The following is a 20,139-nucleotide window of genomic DNA, read 5'->3' as shown; positions in this document are numbered from 1 at the left end:
CTGTGTGGTTAGGGACTGTTATTATTTAAATAGGCCATGCTAAACGATATTCTTGCAGATGTGCAAAGAGAGGATTATCTGTAATTATGGGAAATAGAAGTCTCAACAAATTTAGTAAGATTTTTGCATGCTACTTGAAAGATATCTCCTTAGAGATCAAGAAATTTAACAAAATATTTATATAAGCTAATCACAGTTTGATTAAAACATTGTTCTTCTTCCTATAGGGATCCTGTCATATAGGAAAACCTGATCTCTTAAAAATAACTTATTTAGACATCCCACTCATTCTCTTTTAGTAGAGGAAAATAAAAATGATGCACAGTAATTCTGCATGATAAACTAATATATTCATATAAAAGTCTCCAGGATATAATTCAAAATGTGAAATGCTTTTGATTCCCCAAAGAAACCACCTATATTCTTCACCTCTTTATCAGATTGTTTTAATTATGACACGACTATTCAATTTGTTATATTTCATCAGACATACTTGGCAGTAAATACAAAGTACAAGTTAGAATTTAAAATGAACTGTTCAGATCTTCTGATAATAAAAGGTGAGTGGTAGATAATTATAAGAAAGTGACATAAAAATGAAAGACTCCCAAGAACAGTGATGGACTCCTGTTTAGAGTCTATGGAATAAGCACCCCTGTGAAATTTCATTTTTACTTTCCCCTCCCTTCATCCCTTTCTTCTTTCTTTTCTTTAGATTTAGGGAAGACTCCTAAAATCCTTGATTTCTAGGTCTAAAGCGAGGATATACATGTAAACACATACTTAAAATAACAATACAAATGTGATAATAAAAATATGCATAAAGAATTATATGGTAAATTTGTTGCTTAATAACCACTGACTCATTTGGTTTTGACAAGACAGCAAAGGTATTTGGATCACTTTTCATAGACAAGGAAACTAGGGCCCAATAAGATAGTAATTTACTCAAGGTTACATGCTCATCAGAGGCAGAGTCAAATGTGAACACTTATCTTTGTACTAGAACTGTATTTCCAGTATCCAATTGTGTCTTCTAAATTTGAATATAATAGCATTTTCAAATAAAATTTTAGAAAATTCTTTGAAAATAACATCACCTAAAATTATGTTGATTCTTTTGAAGCATCATATAAGCTATATACAAAATATGAACATAGTAAAACTTTAATAGCTAAATATTTTAGTTTTGTACATTATAATTTGTCTACCAGATAATTTTATATGTGCATGCTCTAATCAGTTATTAGGAGTGGTAGCTAACTGATGAAGAGTTTTTATTTCCTTCCTAACATAATTAGGATAATCATTAATAGTCTCTTTCGTCTTCATTTTTATGTCAGCTCATGGCAATATTTTCCATCTGGTTTGTGATAATATGATGGCACAATAATTGTTTTAGATTTCAGAGTAGAAGCATGGAACAACACTTCTTATGACTATTGCTTTATCTTTAAATAAGTTCACGCTGATTTATATCATTCAAATAAATAGCACAGGAATTAACAATGATTGGACTATTATTTTAAATTAGTGCCTTCCTTATAAATGAGTCACTGCATTATGCAGCTTCTGTTGAACAAAACCTATTTAACATTGCAAGATCCTCTCTTCATTTTGGGTCAATAATAGCTGTAATAATCAACTATACCTGTCTGGTGGATTGTTCACCTTCACTCATTTTAGACACAGAAATTAAGTTTCTGCATCTACACCATCTCCACTGTGAAATGTAATGTTAAATATCCTATCACAGGAAAAGTTTGCCTTTAAGTATATATTACATACAAACCTTGAACACACACACATGCACAAATATGATCCATGCACTTTTGATCCAAGGTAGCTTTGCTTCAAGTATCAAGCTTGCTTAAAATACAATTAAGTGAATTTGACTTGCCATATAAACAATTAGACCATGAAAATAATGGAAGTTTTTAGTTTTTGTTGATTTCTTTGTCTTCTTTCCCTCTTCTTTTTTGCATTATTCTCTCCTTATTGCTAAATACAGTTGATAAATTTTCAAATTTTCAATGAAAATTTCCACTTTTATTCTTCTTATGTACCTGAGACAGGAGACACTGGATATCTGGATTCTAAAATAAGCCACAATTGTCTATACAAAAACAAAAACAAAAAAGTCTACAAATTCATATACTATTACCCATATAGCCAAAATTCATATTTTTCCATCATGTCCGTGAGAATCTCCAAATCACAATTTTAAATATAGTCGTTCCCTTCCTCCCAGTGGCGATACGATGCAAAAAAGAACAAAGGTTCCCATAGATACTATGATTATGGTGCTAACTAACATTTGCTGTGCTTTTACTACAGCAAAATATTGTTCAGGTATATTACCTCATTTAAACTTTGCATTGACCCTTTATGATTGGCAATATTTTTGTTGTGTTTTAATGTATTAGGAAACTGAGGCACAGAGAAATTTTCACCTTGCTTAACTCACATATTTAGTAAGTACCTGAGCTAAGATTTCAACCCAGGTAATTTATCTTCAGAGCCCAGTGCAAGCTTTAACCACCAGTCAATTGTATATTGTTTTTTTGCATGTAGTGATTTAATCAATACAAGTGAAAGCCTCCATTTTTAAGATATGATCTTGTCTATTTACAAATAAAACCTTAGAAATTCTCACAAGTGCCAAAGCTGAGTTGTTTGTAAATTGATTTATTCAATTGTGAGCAATTGGAGGAGGTTATTGTTTGGTTTTTGTGATAATTTTATTGTCATGTATTTGGTATAAATGGTTTTGTGATAAAAATATTTACAAAACATATTTTATTCTGTTTTGTAAAATTAGAAATTGGTTTATTTATTTCCAATTCAAATTGTAGTTACCCACTTTTGTAACTTTAGTAGGTATGATAACACATAATATGTACTCATTACTTAATTTTTTTAAGTCAGTACAAAAGGTTAAACTACGGAAGTATGCAATCAAGTAATGGCTTCTTTTTAGAATTTAAAAAGAAGGTGAGGAACAGATGAAATTGTCAAGCTAAAAACTAAATTTATATCTGCTTGAAACAACATGAAATGTAGTATCATGATTTAAAAATTGCTTAAATCAGAAGAAATCTTTGAAACCATGTGTCACATTTTTTACTAAGTCACTGACAAATTACTGGACATTCTTTTTGGATAATTTTTTTTCTGTAAGGATATTAGATAAGAATATCTCCAGAAGAAAGGGTTAAATATTATCATAAACATTACTTAGAAGCTCAAGCATGCTATGCGGTCCTTTAAAAATGTTGATAGAGTATACTGATATCCTAATGGCTTGTGTATTTTTTTCTTTAATATTCCAAAGTAGATAGAATTTATTCAAGTGATGAAAATATTTCAACTCTTCAGACCCAATATCAGACAGCCCCATCTATGAACCAGAAAGTAAAGCAAAATATATTTCTGAATTCACAAAATATATAGTTTTAACTCTTACAATTAGTTTATCGATCCATTTGGAGTTAATTCTGTATATGGTGTAAGGTAGGGGTCACTTTCTTTATTTTGTATGTGGATATCCAGTTTTCCCAGCATCACTTATTGATGAGACTTTTCTTCCCCACTGGGTGGACTTGACACCTTTGTCGAAAATCAGTGGGCCATAGAAGTGTAGATTTATTTCTAGACTCTAATTCTATTCTGTTAGTCTATATGCATGTTCTTATGCCAGTGCCATAATTGCTGTGGTCTGTAATTTTCTTTTGTGGTATCTTTATCTGGCTTTAGTGTTAGGTTGATGCTCACAGAATGAATAAGGAAGTATTTCCTCCTCTTCAACTTAATGGAAGAGTTTGAGTGGGATTGCTGTTAATTTTTCTTTGAACGTTTGGTAAAATTCACCAGTGAAACTGTTCTTGCATCTTCTTTGTTGGGAAGTTTTTGATTATTGATTGATTCTCTTTATTTGTTGTTGGTCTGTTGTGATCTGTTTCTTCTTCTAGTTAATAAGTGTGTTTCAAGAAATTAGGTTTCATTAGGCTATCTACTTTGTTGGTAATATTATAAATTTTAAAGACTATTTTTGATAAATTCGTGGCTTTAGAGATCTAGAAGTAATAAGCTATAGCGATATTTAACATTTGAGAAATTAGAATTATTTCACTGAAAATGATGAAACTATGATTAAATGACACAATCATGGTGATTTTTCAGGTAACTCATGTAGCTCTATTAGAGAAAGAATGATAGTTACACATATAAAATGTGTGCTTTGTTGGCAGAAAATTGGTTAAATAAATGTACTCTACATGGCATTTCATTTTTGTGGTGTGGTGTTAGTACCCACAGGCAGTAAGGCCAATTACCACTATCTGGTAATGTTTATTGACTGAGCCCACCCCAAAACCTTAGAAGAAATTGCACTGACTGCACTCTAAGGTCAATATGTATTTGATTATAAAACTTCTAGAGAATTAAAATAGCCAAATAGTATGTCTTATTATTGCATGAGATGACATAAAAATGAAGAAGAGACTTATCAATGATTATCTTAATTATTTAGGAAAAACCATAACTTCATCAATTAGCTACCAACTCCTATTTGATAAGAGAGCATGCATGTATAAGATTGTCTGATAGATAAATTTTAATGTGCAAAACCAAATAGTTAGCTATTAAAATTTTCTAGTTTTAATAGACTGAGAAGCCAGTGGTTTACTCCAATATACCATCTAGGAAGTAATACTATGGAAAGTCATCAAGTGTATAGGGAATTAGGATTCCTTAAAAATTATTGAGTTCTTCCATTTCCTTTTACACTAGTTTGGTGAACTGGAAAAGTAGGTAAGACTGGCCATATAAATAGGAGGGGGCTTCAAAATTAACTGAATATAACCTTAAACATTTTAAAATTTCTTGTTAGTTTGTATCCTAGAGGAATATGGTAAATACTTTTCACACGTAGTGGGGATTAAATCATATCACCTACAAAATAAATTTTCAGGTCCCATCCCTGTTGTTGGGTGTGTGAATCCACTTGCATACAGGACCACTGAAGATGTGATTAGTTAAGGTGTGCCCAAACTGAATAATGGTGGCCATTAGCCCAATATGGCTGAAGTCCTCATAAGCAAAGGGAACTGAACAGAGAAAGCAGAAACCAAAGGGAGCAGCCAGAAGCTAGAAGTAACAGAACCTTGAAGATATAAGGGAAGATGCTGCCATGTGCATGGCTATGTGATGGAAAAGCCAGGGGATCCCAAAGATTGCTGGCCACCCAGAAGATACTGACTCTAAACGGAAGCAAACGTTCCAGTCTCTGAAACCATGAGCCAGTTAATTCCCATTGTTAAGCCAACTCATTGCATGGTATTTGTTTTAGCAGCCAGGAGACTAATGTTACATATAAAAACTGTATCTTGTGCATTACCAACATTTTGATCTGGCATTACACAGGAGGGAATTATTTTTCAAATAATGAAATCTTCATGATAACTGAAGTTTGTTGTTCAGATAAGTATTAATGTCTAGATTGTTTTAATGAGAAACTTTAGGAATTAAAAGACAAGGAATATCAAAATGCATCTGGACAGAGGAGGATATATTTGCAAAGGGAATCATAACAATTCAATTCAAACGCTTGGACTTGAAGATTACATGTCCTTTCTGTCTTGTAGAGGGTTAGAAATATAGTTTCCAGTAGAAAGCTAGCTCTTTGAAAACAGGATACTAGTCCTTATTTGAATCCCAGGACCTAGCACATATTCAGTACATGAGATATATATTTTTTTTGGTAACTCTACAGGTGAATGAAGATCATCCTGATTAAATTTCACTGTACAGCGGCAACATATTTCATTCTCCATATGTAACAAATACATACTAAATATAACAGCACTGTGATTCTATTGTGACTCCAAACTGGCTTGGGATTATATGTTGATTTAAATCCCAGGGTCAGTATGACATTAAAAAGTACTATAAGTTTTAAATGTTATGTTTTAGTTAAGCTGAACAAAATAAACAAATACAATTCTAGTGTCAATACTAACACTGAGTTGTACATTTAGAGATTTAGATGGAATTTTTTGAACTTTAAGTTCATTTACATATACATGAATTGTGTCTGATTCTTTTCCTTTGAAAAATAATTATTTCTAAGTTTAATAGAAAGTATACCAGTAAATGCAATGGATATACACATCTCTTGGATGTCATTTTACCTAATACACACAGAAGTATTTGTTAAATAGCCTCTTTTCCCTTGTGACAAAATTATTATTCCTTATCCCTTTCCATTTCCTTATTACCACTTAGAATTTTTTTTCAATCAAATGATACTTATTTGCCTATTATCTGCAAAGCATATGCTAGCAGAAATGCAGAGATAAATTAGGTATGGATTCTTTACCACAATTTAGAATTTCAACATACTTTTATGGGGGATGCAATTCAACCCATAACAAAGTTCTCTGCATTTTAACAGAACATGTCAATCTGTCTGTACCAGTTTGACATGATAAACCAATCAAAGCCCCTATTGATTCATCCTATTAAATTTAATGTATAATTCCATGTTCTTTTCGATAATCTGAGATGTATCTTGTTAATTGTGGCATCCCAAATGCTCTGACAACCACACAACCATCTTCTAGGTAAGTTCCTTCCAGGTTTTGAGTGTCCTTGCTTCTTTCACAAGAGATGAAGTACCACAATGCCATGTTATCCTTTGAAATAGACGTGCTGATTTGTACAACTTCCATGAACGTTTTCATTCACATATGTCAACTTATTTGGGTTTAAAAGCTTATTCTTCCATTATCTCATTATGTGATTCCTTATAATTTGTTTTCTCATCTTTAGATCCAGAAAATTATGATGCCTTATTGTTTTTTCTTAATGAGAATTGTAGAGCTCAATATTAGCTAATATCTGGTGTTGTCTTAAGGGTCTTATTTTAGTAATTGTGTCAATAATATGTACACAGCATTTTAAAATTTGCAAAACACTTTAGCCTGCATTGTCTGATTTGCTCTGTTCAGCCTCCAGGTCCACTACCTACAGCCGTAGGACCGTGCACTGAACATCACCAGGCAACACCATACAGACAGACAACACTAGGAATAGCACGTCCTGGTGTTGTACAGCCTGATTCCCTGAAAACAGCCCTGAGGGGGCGCTTCTTTGTGAACTGAGGTTAGATCATTTGTACATAGCCACTAAGTTAAAAATTGGCAAAACTGGGATATGAACCCATATCCAATAGCTCTTTATTTTTCACTTGATTTATTGTCCAAAGCTGTTTTGGGGGCATCCTATTTCTTCATAGAGTCCTTGAAATTATATAAACTTCAAAATCCATCATTTTCTAGCTTATTCGGTTCCCCCAAAGTTAAGTTGACTAGCTACACCATTGAGTGATCAAGGATTTACAGTTGCCAAATAACTTTTTAAACATTAAAATACCAGGTGTCAAGGGATGTTGATTTTGATTTTGACCTTTTTGCTTTTATATAAATACACTTGTAAGAAGTGTTCACTACTTTGCTATTTCTAAATAAACAGAAGCTGTAGTTTAATACGATTTCTATCTTTTGTTTTATTTTCATTGATTATATCAGCTCATTGATAACAGTAGTTTTTAAGCCTATCCTTTGCCCTTGGATTGTTCCATGTGAATTCTTCAACTGCTTTCTTGTATTTTTGTACTATAGTGTAGTATCCAATTTCTCACCCCTAAGAAGCAAAAGCATGGGCCAACAGTTCTACCTAAGATTTTCTACTGTGAACTTGGGGCCAGGTAAATGAATCAAAGGAAGCTTTTCTAAGAGGTAACATACTGCCTCATTTGTCACCTTCAGGAGGAAAGTTTTAACTGGAAGAGGGAGCTTGGAGAAATCCCCTGGCTGGTAAACAAATACAGTAATTTCTGTGACTTATATGAGCCTAGAGATCTCAAGAACAGGGAAGAAGTCATTAAGAGCAACAATCCTGCCAATCCTCAGGCGGTGTTCATACATGAATTATTTTTATTATGCATATCTTATGAACATGTAATTTACATAACTTGTATCATAAGTTACATGTGGTACACTTTAATGTCTCACCAATAGGGGAATCATTTTATCCATTATCCTCAGGATTAATTTTTTAATCCTGTGGTCCACCCTCTTTTATCATACATAAAGATGCCAAGCATATAGTAAATGCTAAGTAAACTATATACCTATTTATTTGTTTTTAGCCTGCTCAAAAATTGAAATTATTTGAAAAGTAACTAAAAGCATGGCCAGTATGACATACTGAAGAATTTCTAATGTGAGTTCGGTTGAACTTTAGTTTGAGTTACACTAATTCCCAAGGCTTCACATAGCTTCTAGTATAATTAGGACCACTGAATATAAGATTTCAAAATGACCTCACTGCTTGACATTTTGACTGAATAGTATTTTAAGGGACAAGACTCCAAAAAGCACATTTTTACAAAAGCATGTAAATGAAGAAAAAACATATGTATACACATATGTATTTATATAAGCATATTTACTTATGTAGGTGAATAGCAGTTCTGCCACGTAGCAAATAATCTACCAAGATATAATTTCTCCTTAATAAATGCGATAATAATTTCCACCTAAAAACTGTCAGGATAAAATACTCTAGTGTATGTTACACATCAGGTATAAAAGAGGGTCTTGAAAATGTTGGTTCTTTTTTCTCCTTTATTTATAACCTACCGGTTATAGATGCTGTGCATTTGCTTAGGGATGGAAAAACGTTTCCCCTGAAATGTTTATTAATCAAAAAAGTTCTTCTTTTGTGGGGTATATTTTGGTAATTGTTACAACTTTCATAGACACTTTACACTAGAAAGTTATACTTAGAAGATTACTTAATGCTTTTCTATAGTCGGAGCCATGTGAGAAAAGAGAACTTTCCTTTGCTCTAGTTTATATAATTTGCTATTTTCTCTCTTTGTTATGCTTGCAACTCAGAAATAAAGACCACTACACGCAAGTTAACTGGAAAGAAGTGTATTTGGTATTTGATCTGTATACTAATATACAGTCTAGTAATCACGTTTTAGTTGTCCCTGATGCTATATAACCCCCTGATAACACTTGTTGACATGGTCCTTACTATAAATGCTCTCAAATTTCTTACCTATTGAGCAGTGTTCAAAGATTGGTCTGATATATCCTTTGCTCACCGAGATTAATCATGTTCTTACACTGAGTTATCTCTCTATTGTGAGAATTCCCTGGGTGAGTACTTGCATTTTAATCTATCTCTATATATATGCATGTAAACACATATACATTTATTATCCCTCCACAGTGAGAAAACTAAGTTAACAGATTTGATATGGAGAATATATAAATGAGAAGAATGATATCTAAAAAATTCACTTCCTCATTTCCTATATCATCAGTTCTATTGTCATATTCTACTGTGGAAAATGATTCTGTGATAGAAATCATCAAAGTAATCATATATGCTTATATAGCTAAAACATGTGTTTGTGTACATCCATCATTGGATGGTTTCATTCGGAAACATGAGATATAAAAATCATTCAGTATTTTGTGGAATGTTTTAGTACAGTTGATGAACTAGAATACATATTATAGCGGTGGAGGGAATCAACCAACACTAAGAACCTTCAGTTTCTAGTTATAGCTATTAGCACATGTCTCTATAGCTTTTAGCAAGGCATTAAATCTTCTAAGCCTCCATATTCTCATATACAAAGTAAAAATAATAAAATTTTCTTGCCAACCTGTGATTTGAATTCAAGTTCAGAACAATAACAGATATGAAAGCACTTTGCAAAGCCTAATTCAATATAATCAAACAAATACCTTTTAAGTGCCTACATTATGCAAGGTACTGAGCAGTTACAAAAATGTTTAAGAAATTGTCAGAAGGACTAGCACATGGCCAGCTAAGCTTGTGGAAAAGAATGTGAATCCAAAGGCAGTTCTTAGTAAAGAACTGGAGAACTAAAGGATAATCAGGGTGATCACAATGCTTACAGGCATAAAAACCATCACGACATAAACATAGATAAAGCCTGAGAAAGAGAAACTGCCACATTTAAATGCAACAACCAGCCTATGGTGAGAAAGCATAAATATAGCAAAAGAGTAAAATACTTTATCTCAGTAGACTTCAACCAATTTCAAGAAGCTACCTATTTTATTTAATTGTACCCAAATTTTGTGTTAACACAAATATTTTCTGCAAATATAAAACACTTTTCTGTGCTCTCTTTGGCAGCACATATACCAAAATTGGAACAACGCAGAGAAGATTAGCATGGCCCCTGTGCAAGGATGACACGCAAATTCATGAAGCGCTCAATATATTTAAAAAACAAAACAAAACGATTTTCTGTCAAATTTCAAGTTTATTTGTGACATATATTATTGATCTAGTGTTTGTCAGAAATTTTTCTTTTTATAATCTAAAACTATTTAACATACAACAATTACTTATGTGGATTAACAAATTAGGGGACGCAATTACTTCCCATTGAACTTCATATGTAAAATACTAATTTAAGATGAAACAAAGTTGTTTTTTGAGTATGCAAATTACTAGTTTTCTTTTTGCCTGAAAAATAATTTCATGTAAAAAGCAAACAAACAAACAAACAAAACCCTGAACTATTGCTGGGATTCTTTTAAACTTAAAGGAAAAAATTACTTCATTAATTTCTCAAGGTCACTCATTCTATTTTCGATGCGTAAAATAACATTTGTTAAAATGAATTAAATTAAATATCCAAGTAAAGTTTAGGTTGAGTAACTTACAAATCCTTATATGACAATTGAGGCACGAAATTTTATAAATTGAAGAAATTTCAAAATTTTCACATTTTCTTCCACATGCAATATTTAGTAATAAACATCTTATAAGCACAATTTCATCGTATTTTACAATTTTGTTCTTTTTCTATATTCCTCTGTTTGCTTTGGAAACTTACATATTATTGGAATTATTGGATCTAGTCAATGAAGTATTTGAATTATATGTTCCATAGATTAGGGGAATAGAATATGTACATAAACACATCAGGTTGCCTACTTGAGCAGAAGTATGCATATCCTGAACATACACACACACACACACACACACACACATGAACACATGGAGTGAAAAAAATAGGTTTAATAACATTACAAGGACTGACAGGAAAAATTTAACTGTGCAGGCTTTCATTATCATTGTATTTTATTACACTTCAAAAAGGAAACTTAGAATGATGAGGAAGTTGAGAGGCATGGGTCTTATACTGGGAAGGAAAAAATAGATGGCAACTGACACAAGTAATATTTGTTCCTAATATTTTTCTGGAACACTTTTAGGTATGTAATCTCATAGTAGAAGAAAACAAGAAGTATTGATTTTTGAAGAGAAGTTTTCACCATCCACAGGAAGAATTTAGAGAACATTTTAAAGAAACAGCTTGTGCACACCCCTATCCTAGCAACCTTATATTCTGAAAATCACATACAAAGTGGAGCTTATAGGGAATAATGAACATTATTTACATGTATAATAAGGATTATTGCTTCAGCAAGTTTTATACTATCTGTGCTGGTTTGAAATAATGTATGTACCCTAGAAAAGCCATGTTTTAATCCTAATCCCATTTTGTAAAGGCAGCCGTTTCTTCTAATCCCTATTCAGTATTGTATGTTTGAAACTGTAATTGGATCATCTCCCTGGAGATGTGGTTTAATCAAGAGTAGTTGCTAAACTGGATTAAGTTGAGGCGTTCACCCATTTGAGTGGGTCTTGATTAGTTTCTGATCCTATAGAAGAGGAAACATTTGGGAGAATGGTAGATTCAGAGAGAGCAGAGAATGCTGCAGCACCACAAAGTAGAGAGTCCACAAGTCAGCGGCTTTTAGAGATCAAGAAGGAAAACGGGGAGCTTCATGAAACAGGAAGCCAGGAGAGAAAGCTAGCAGATGATGCCGTGTTCACCATGTGCCCTTCCAGATGAGAGAGAAATCCTGACCGTGTTCTCCATGTGCCTTCTCACTTGAAAGAGAAACCCTGAACGTCATCGACCTTCTTGAACCAAGATATCATTCCTTGAATGCCTTAGGTTGGACATTTCTATAGACTTGCTTTAATTGGAACAATTTCTCAGCCTTAAACTGTAAACTAGCAACTCATTATATTCCCCTTTTGAAAGCCATTCCATTTCTGGTATATTGCATTCCGGCAGCTAGGAAACTAGAACACTATCTTTAATAATGTTCAATATAGAAAGTTGGAATGCAGCACAACACGAAATTTAGATTTGGGGATGGGAAAAGGAGAACAGTTTATCCAAGATCATGAATAAAGTTTTGAGAAGAGCTTTAAGAGGAGAGATCACAATATTCTTCAGGATTTTTAGGAACCAAACTAAGGATTTACAAAAATTCATTTTTACTATATGTACACACATAGGAAACATATTTAATAAAGGCATATTATATATATGGATATTTATAAGGTATGTTTATAAATATTAATTTAAAAAGCCAACAGCAGCAATTCTAAACACTGACAATTAATGGCATTTTATATAATCAAAGCAGTCACTCCATTCAATATTAGATCTTTCTTATTTAATCCCAGCCTGTCAAAATCATCCTAATCCACCAAAAGGTATGTTTTAACTTTACAGTGTTCCAAAGGTCTCGTGAAAATGCATGGCTTTATGAGCACTGTGCCCACCTTTCTTTTTCTTCTTTCTCTTCAATACTGAGTCATTTTTTTCTATGGAGCTTTTTCTGTTCTCACAGTCAGAACTGATTATCCCACTTTGCAAGCATTTGGCACATTGTTGATTAATCTCTAGGATGGTTCCAGTATATTCAAAGATTATAGTCTTATACAGTTAGTAGATTTGGCTTCTCAAAGGACTGATCAACTTTTCTTCATATTCATCTCATCACCTTTGATCTGATGCCCACAACCATCATATCAATTCCATTTACTTTACAAAACCCTCATCAATTTTCTACGAAATAAGTAATACAAAAAAAACAAAAAAGTAACAAGTACAGTGAACTCATGAATGCGTGTCCTTGTCTGCATCATGAATATTATCTTTAAAGTATGTCCCTGATCAATATAATTGAGACTGTAGTAACTGCCACATATTGCATTATTATAATCTGTGTACTACGGATTATAACCTCAGAAACACGAGGAGCATTGTATAAAATTAATTCATATCAGCTCTATGATATGACAGAGAGTTTCAATATTCTATATTTTGTGATAAAATGGAAAAAGGAAAAATGAGGTAAAAGATTAAGATGGTTCTGAGAACATGGAATTAAAAGGCTTAAAATAATCCATGCCTTTCATTTCTTTTTTTGAGCTCTTCAGTTGGTACAATCGGTGTTATAAAGCTTTTCCATTTTGCCCCAATCTTCCACTGCATTCATTTGTTAAAGAAAAAGAAATACAAAAACTGGCAATTGACATTTTGACATAGTCCAGAGAACAGAGTTTTTGTTGATAGTTTTTGTTATGAGTTATTGTTTACTTTTTATTGTTTGGGGTTTTGTTTTGTTTTTCTTTATTTGTTACTGCATACATTACATATAGTTTTATTACCTGGGCAGCCTGGGTTTGAATCTTGAGTCTATCACTTACGAATTGACCCTACTTGGACAAATTACTTAATCTGTGTACCTCAATTTCTCATTTTTGAAATGGTGATGCTACTTATACCTACCTCAGATTCTATTTATGAATGGTATCTAATACACACATGCTACATAATTGTTCTTAAAAATAAAAATGTAGAGGTTTTGCGATATATTTATTCCATACAGCAGCAAAATAGCACACATTTATGTGACACTATTTGTCTGCATTTTAAGGTAAAAAACATTTAAAATGTCTTAGCACTAATTTGGAATATAAATATGTATAATGATATAAACTGGAAAATCCCATCAGCTTGTGTCAAATACTGTCAATGCTTTTATTTGGAACATAGGTAAAAGAGAAAAGAAAGAAGGATAGAAAGCAAAGTAAATTTGATAGATCAAATAAGAAGAGGAAAGAGAAAGGGTAAGAGAGGGATGAAAGGAGAGAGGGAGGAAGAAACTTCAATATAACAAAGACAAAATAATCAGGCAAAGATGACAAAATTGAATCAAAATACCCCAGTTGTCATAGCTTTTATGAGTATTAGAAAAAGCCTGCATAAGAAATTAATTCATAACCTGAAAAAATTAGTTATAATGAATATTAGAATGCAACATCAAATTATTTCCCTTACTTTACCTGTCTCCTGCATTTTCAATATTTAATTAGCCTATATAAAACAATTTTACACTAATTATCCATGGTTAAAAAGAGAAAAGAAAATTTAGAATTTGTTAATTTTTTATGATGTCTCAATTAAATTAATCAGGTATTTTCATAAACCCTTTCGACAAAGTTTGTGTTCTTTTGAAATGCCATACTTTAAAAAAGTGCATAGACATTAATTTCTAACTTTTAAATAGAAATTATTCTAATTGAAGTTAAATATGTCCTATTGTGGAATTTTTCCTTACTACATTACATATGCAAATTTTCAACCATGTGAATTGAGCTATTTCTAAGCAACATTAGAAAACTGATTAGTTTGCATTTGTTTACCTTTTAATATTTGCATATCTTAGTTTTGCTTGAAAATATTACTTTCGAAAATTATAAATGACAATTAAGATAAAAAACATGTGATTTATATGAACATAAAATTATATTTACATATTTATATTCAAATATCTAAGTGTCCAATAGCAGAAATGCTAGGACCAATTTATTACATTTTCTACTAAATTTGTCATTGCATATGTAAGGTTAGCACATTCTTTGGTAATTACGTTTAAATTATTAAATTATTTGGGCATAACTGTATGCGAGCTATTTTATGGTACAAATTTTATATTTATTAAGTATAACAAATGGTATTCCTCAAAATATTACAAGAAAATATTATAAAATATTGTAGCGGGAAAATGATACAGAAAATATTATAGAACATCAGGGGAAAAACTACAACCAATAATAAAGAAAACTACATCCAATAATCTCCTGTTCACATGGGAGAGGAAATTTTATCAATAACATGACTAAATAGTTCAAGCTCTAAATTTCATATTGAACTTCCCAGTATCCAAGAGACATGGAAAACAGGATGGGTGATAAATGGTATTCCACTGACTGATAGGAGATAGCACATGTGCTGATATGGATAGCAAACTTTTCTTTGTGTGATCAAATTCATAACAATGAACGGCAGAGCACTATCTTCAACAGCAGATATGTATATGACTCATTTATATAAGTTGTTTTGAAGAAGTCAGTGAAATTATATTAAATTTCAACTAGTGAAAGTGTTTACAGGGAGAGTTAAGCTTACAGGATAATGACTAACATTTATTGAACTCCGCCTATCTGATGAGCACTGTTGAAATATGTGATATGCATCAGATCAATTAATACCTAAAGCAGCAAAAATAACAACAAAAATTTGCTATAGGCCATTCATTTATTCAGATAAATGTTATTAAGTACTTACTTTATTCTAGGAAGTCAAGAGCCATAAGTAACTAAAACAGCAAATAATCCTTATCCATAGATTCAGATAAAGTAACTGAGACTTAGGAGGCTGTGAAATCTAATATCATACAGTGAGACAGCTAGTGTAGCCACTATTTGAACCCAGGCAATCTGTACCTATATCTGTTTCAGATATATAAATATACATTAATACTGTTTGAAAATCCATTTTAAATAACCCACTGACTGAATGAGAAAATATGTTACCAGTGAGAGGAAAAATAAGAGAAAGTTGGGAAAAATTATAGATTTTACACTTTGAGGTAAAAATAGATATTTTCTAGAAACAAAAGTATTCATTCATTTTTGTCAAAACTCTATTGAGTATCTCTTCTGTGCTCTGTGCTGTTCTAGGCCCTGGAGATACGTTGGATGAATAAGACATAATGTTTGCCTTCAAGAGTCACAATCCTGCTGACTGTGGGGATTGGTGAGGAAGCTGAAAAACATGGTGGAGAGTCAATCAAGATGATACAATGACGGCCCTATGACGGGGACACTGAGGCATAGAGAGGACACACCTATCTAGCCATGGGGAGTGGGATAAGGAAATAGTCTTGAACATTTCAGAAAGAGTCAGCAGTCAAAACATCAGATATCAAAGAAAATTAGGAAGAGTATAGATGAAGGGGAAATGACTTGTCGGGAGAAACAGACAAAAGTAAGCACAGGAATCTTAAAAGAATGGCACCAAAAACAAGAGTAGAAAGAACTGGAGAGAGAGGAGAACAGAGAGGGAAGGAGAAGAGAGGGGAGTGGAGGAGAGTGCAGGTTTAGAATCTCAGAACTGGGATCAAATATTGTTTTTTACCACCTACTACTAGTAAGGACAACTTATTTAACATCCTCAGTCTCTTGTTTTATTTTTAAAACTAGATAAATAACATCGACTTCAAAACGTCACTGAAAAGTAAATAAAATGATATACTGCTCATAAAATGCCTATTACATCATTGCTCAATAAATAGGATTTACCTCCTTTCCCCTATATTTGCTATTTCAAATAAACTCCCTGAGGTAGTCATAAAATCTTGAAAGAGCATTAAAATCTGGACTTTGAAGACTTTAGGATTTTTTTTTTTTAATCTTAGTTAAGTGCATTTTGTACCTTTAGCTGATATTTACTTGAGTCATTCATTTATTCAGCCAGTCAGTCTTTTATTCAGCAAACGTTTACTAAACAGCTACCATTTGAGAGTATCGTGCTAAATACCAGGCAATCAAACCAGTGGCTCCTGCCTGAAAGAAGTTCAGAGTACTCAGAAAGTAATTGCACAAAAGACTTCTAGTAAGGATATGTAAAGACTGCAAGTAGAACACAGAGGGTTGAGTAAATAAGTTGATCTAGACCCTGTGTTTTGTTTTATTTTCTTTCAAGTAATTGTGGCTTCTTCATTCTAGAGAATATAAAAGTATATTTGTCAACAGTATATATTTCATTGCCTGAAACTCTTGCTCCCAAATCAAATCAATCACTTTTTGTCATTGTTATAGTTGAATTCTAGATGAGACAATAAAATCATACAGAGAAAAACTCTCTAAGAAATAAATGGGTTAAAATGTGATCCTTGGATCGAGGGCTTTTCTGTCACCTGGCATGCATGCAGAAAAGACCTCTCCTTTGTTCTCCAGGTTCTATTGATTTCCAGGTTCTCCTCCTTCTTGTTTACTCTCTACAAAACCTCTAATAATAGGATTAAGATCCATCCTAAGGGTAGCCACACATTACTAAAAATGTCATTTTCAAAAGGTCCTATTTACAACGGGTTCACACCCATAGCAATGGATTAATATAAAGAACATGTTTTTCTGGGGTACAAAATTCAACCTACGACATAGGCAGACAAAGCTTGATTAAAAAAAGAAAACCAAAAAAGAAATGAGTTATTTAAAAATTTAAAGAAATGATTAAAATGATACCCTAGATTGGATTCTGAAACAGGAAAAACTAGTGAAATTCAAATAAAATATGAAGTTTAGTTACTAGCAATAGACCAATGTCGAGTACTCAGTTTTGACAAATCTACTATAGTCATCCAAGATGAGAACATGAGCAGAAGCTAAAATTGGGAGAGGAGTATATAGAAACTATCTATTATATTTGCAACTTTTCTACAATTATAAAAGTATTTAAAAATAAAACTTTTTTATAGGAATGTTAAAAGATAGTGAGAGGCAGAAGAATTCTTCATTGAAGAATTTCCTTTGTCGGAGAGAGCCTCTCAGAAGCCTGGATGGGAAAAAAGACTTTTAGGGCACATTTTGAGCTAAAGCAATGTTAGATACTTTTTGTATCCCCTGAAGTGTTTGATTCAGATGTAGTATAGAATAGATGCATCATGCAGAGCTTTTGACATCAAAACATAATTTTATCTGCTTAATAAAGAAAACAACATATCTGTTTCATTCCTAATATTACAGGCTTATATAGAATATAAATACATCTATAATATATTTAAACCTACCACTATGTATGATAAATTGTAATTTAACTTTGGTTAAATGAGAAATGAGCATTAAAATGAGAAAAATTGAGACAAGTGGTTTTTCAAATGGAATGGATGGCTTGCAAAAGACTGGACATAACACAAACTAGAAGGATTCAATGAAAGGCAATGAAGGCTTCTGATATAAAAGTTATAAAAGCATCAAAACCAGTGCGGGTCATTTGAATATTCAAGAGAATATGTATACATCTATGATTCTGATCTAATGTAAAAAGTAAAAAACAGTCTCCTAAACATCACATCACTTAATGGAAAAAATTAAGAAGTAAATCAAACAGAACAAATTTTGATAAAAAAAAATTGCTGAGCAATAGCCAGTAACCACAACTATGATGACAATTCTAAGTGGAAAATTACATCTATTGCTTTAGTACATTAGGATTACAAAAATAAAATAAAAGTCCAAAAGATATATTGGTCCTATCATTAAAGGAACAAAAATTTATAAATATAAATGATTCTAGCACAAAAATGTAGTTGCAATTATACATGCTAAAAATAAAATATAAAATAATTTCAGGGGGGCTTTAAGGTGATTATTGTCAATTAGTAATTGTTTAAAGAAGTTTTTAATGTCTCCAATGTCATAGTAGGTTGTAGTGACTCTGGAAGTGCTAAAGTCATGGTTCTCACTCTCAGGGAACTGTGACTTATACGGCAATGTTGTGTGGCAGAATTATTCCAAAGGGGGTAGACAACTAGCCTTTACATCCATATTTCCTTTTGAGATGTGGCTTTGCCATTTTTCCCATCAAGAGAAAGAGTCTTGACTCTCCATTGCTCTTGTGATTTGTTTTGACAAAGAGATTGCAGATAGCGTAGATGTGGTGGTGTATAACTATAGATTTTAGGCATAAGTCTTAAGAAATCTTGCAGCTTCCATTCTTACCTTCTTGGTGCTCTGAGATACTCTGTATAGAAGTCTTAGAAATATGATTTACCTGGAGAGAGAGGCCATGTAGACAAAGGCCACAGATGATGTAAGACTACAAAAAGCAAGAAGAGCCCAGCTACCCTGGTTGAGGTGTCAGATCTGTGAGTAAAACCATCTCAGATCCTCAACCCTGGTTATCCTGCCCAACTGGTATTTCATGGAACTGAGAAAAGCTATCCTTATACAGCCTTGCCAAAATTTTAAGGCACTAAATTTTTGCATGATTTGCTATCCAGCAATACATAACTGATTCATCAGCAAACAACATGGTAGAATATATTTAAATGTAAGGCAGACATAATAGAAGTCAGTGATTCATAATCTTTAGGGGGGATAAATACTCAGGTATTCACAAGGCTAATTTCTGAATTTGAGGACTCAAATACTCAAGTAATAGCAATATGTCTTTTCTGTAACTGCCTTGTAAGAAAGCAACTATGGCAGATAAAGACTATTTTGTGATATGTGTTGTAGAAATAAGAGAAAAAGGAAAGCAATGAGGATTGTTAAAATTAAGAGAGTCTTGCCAGGGAACAGCACATTATCACTGGGCCTTAGAATGACTTTATTTGACAAGGAAAGAGAGGAATTTTGTTGAGGGTTTACAATATGCAAATATTTTCAGGTGATATTTCAGATATTTTCAGATTACAATATCTATGGAAAGGTAAAAATATTTTGACTAAAGTAAAGGGAGAAATATGGGGTTAAATCATGACTATATTATTTTTACCTTGGTAAAGGCATTGTCCTAAAGTCTAGACGTGCGTTATTTAACTTATTCAACATAAAAATTATATGGACTATGAATTACTAGAAACCCTCCCCCCCCCCCCTTTTTTTTTATTGACAGTGAAACTGAAGCTTGGTCAAGTTAGGAACTTACACAAACCACTCTCTTCATAAATAAATTTTGGAAAACAAAATGCAAACTCTATATTATGGTTGATGTTTTACCCAAGCACTCATAGAGATTAAATTTTTGCTTTTAATAGGGTTGCCACTGGTATATGTGTGGTGGGGAGAGGGAGGGAAATGAGAGGCAGAGACAGAGATAGATGGAGAAGGGATAAATATTTTAGCAGAAAAATATAA

General features: G+C 32.4%; 1 non-coding gene across 1 annotated transcript; it reads left to right on the top strand.

Moving 5' to 3' along the window:
* Window positions 1–10,232: 10,232 nt before the first annotated feature.
* On the top strand, window positions 10,233–10,339 carry LOC143652686 (U6 spliceosomal RNA). Its single transcript, XR_013160801.1, has one exon. It is a non-coding gene; the product is annotated as a U6 spliceosomal RNA (small nuclear RNA).
* The last annotated feature ends 9,800 nt before the right edge of the window (window positions 10,340–20,139 follow it).

This window comes from Tamandua tetradactyla, chromosome 1 (genome assembly GCF_023851605.1).
Source record: "Tamandua tetradactyla isolate mTamTet1 chromosome 1, mTamTet1.pri, whole genome shotgun sequence".
NCBI lineage: Eukaryota > Metazoa > Chordata > Mammalia > Pilosa > Myrmecophagidae > Tamandua > Tamandua tetradactyla.
The sequence above is the reverse complement of the archived record's forward strand: the minus strand, read 5'-3'. Positions and strand labels throughout refer to the sequence as shown.